A 1,546-nucleotide genomic window follows, 5' to 3' on the forward strand; every position below is an offset into this window, starting at 1 on the left:
TTCTTTCCTTCGTTTCACTCAAGTTAATATTTTTCGACTTCTCAAGTTATGAAATAGTTTCACACAGCACGGTCATATTTCATGCATTAATATCAGAGCTAGGTGTATATGATAATATTGCAGATGAAAGTTATTGAATGGCGTGAATATGTTCATGGATAGCTGCAGCGATAGAGATTGTTATTTCTCTGGTACAGTAATTTAAGGTGATAATTTTTTTCCGCGTCGGATGAAATTTCATTTCAGCCATCAGATCATCCTACGGTACCATTGCCACTGGAACTACGACAGAGGCACCACGATCGTATCTCGTCCAAATTAGCATGGCGCGCAGTGCAACTGAAAGACGATATTCTTCTCTCGCTTCCCCAAAAATCTAGCGAGTAAATAGGATCTACCCGCTAAATGGTTTTTGAAACTTTTCGGAACGTATCTAGTAATAGCTCTGGGTGTATCGACGTCAATCTGGTGACCTCGTACAAATATGGATCACTGTGTCAAAATCCGACGTCAACACTAGGCGCTTCTTCGAGCCGGGTGTAACAGCCTAACATGATTGGTATAGTCTGCGTCTCAGCTTGTTGCGATTGATATGATGGTAAGTATTGAAGAGCATCTATCGACGCCATAAATCCTGCATCTGCTATCGTGGAATTATATTATTATTGTATAGAGTATACCATTATCGTATTAGTCAATATAATTTGATGCACCCAGATACTTAAGCACATGCAAAATTTTCTAAGCTACACCTTTAAACGACACGAAATGTCTAATTTAAGCAACGTATTACAATAAAAAAAATTTCAACTCCACATACAAACTTCATTACCCTTAATTTCGTTCATCATGCTTAACCTTTTCCTCCCTCAACTTTGATTATCCAGAATTCTTCCCTCAACAACAGTCTACAGGATTCTGTCCATCCACCTTTTCTGCCTTCTTTGGATTTCTCCCGGCACTTTCAACGTCCAAGTTCCGGAGCCATCAAGAACTACGCTCCATATCAAAGTTTCAACTAAAGTTTACGTTTTGAAGTCCTTGGCATCATAATAACGCTTTGAATGTTTTTATAGCAATGAATGTCGACAAAGCTGAAGTGAAACGGGCGCATTCGAGTGAAATGATCGCGTGAGCTGAGACATTACAGCCCCTTGCCCAAACCCTGATATGGTAAATAGGCTAAATGCTCCCTAAACTTGTGTCTGAATAATTATCGCGTTATCCGGACAACCATAGGAGATTCCTTAAAATTTTCCGAGCCCTTCATCCAATTCTCAATAAAAAATATCTTTCCCTGCCCCACTCAACCACCCTTTCCCCTTCCTTCTTTCCCTCACCGTCATCCCCCACGTATTTACCCTCCCCACTCTCGGTCCAACCTTCCCTCCCTTTAGCTAACTCCCCCCCCCCACCGACCCCTCCCCTCACCCCGATCCTCATTTCTGCAGACTGGTCCCGAGGCTTGGATTGAAGGGAGTGGGAGGAGAGACGGGTAGCGGGGCGGTGGCTCGGCCTGGGAGGGGTGAGGGTGGCTGCCGGGACG

Source organism: Hetaerina americana, unplaced genomic scaffold (genome assembly GCF_022747635.1).
Source record: "Hetaerina americana unplaced genomic scaffold, ioHetAmer1.1.p SCAF_8, whole genome shotgun sequence".
Taxonomy (NCBI): Eukaryota; Metazoa; Arthropoda; class Insecta; order Odonata; family Calopterygidae; genus Hetaerina; species Hetaerina americana.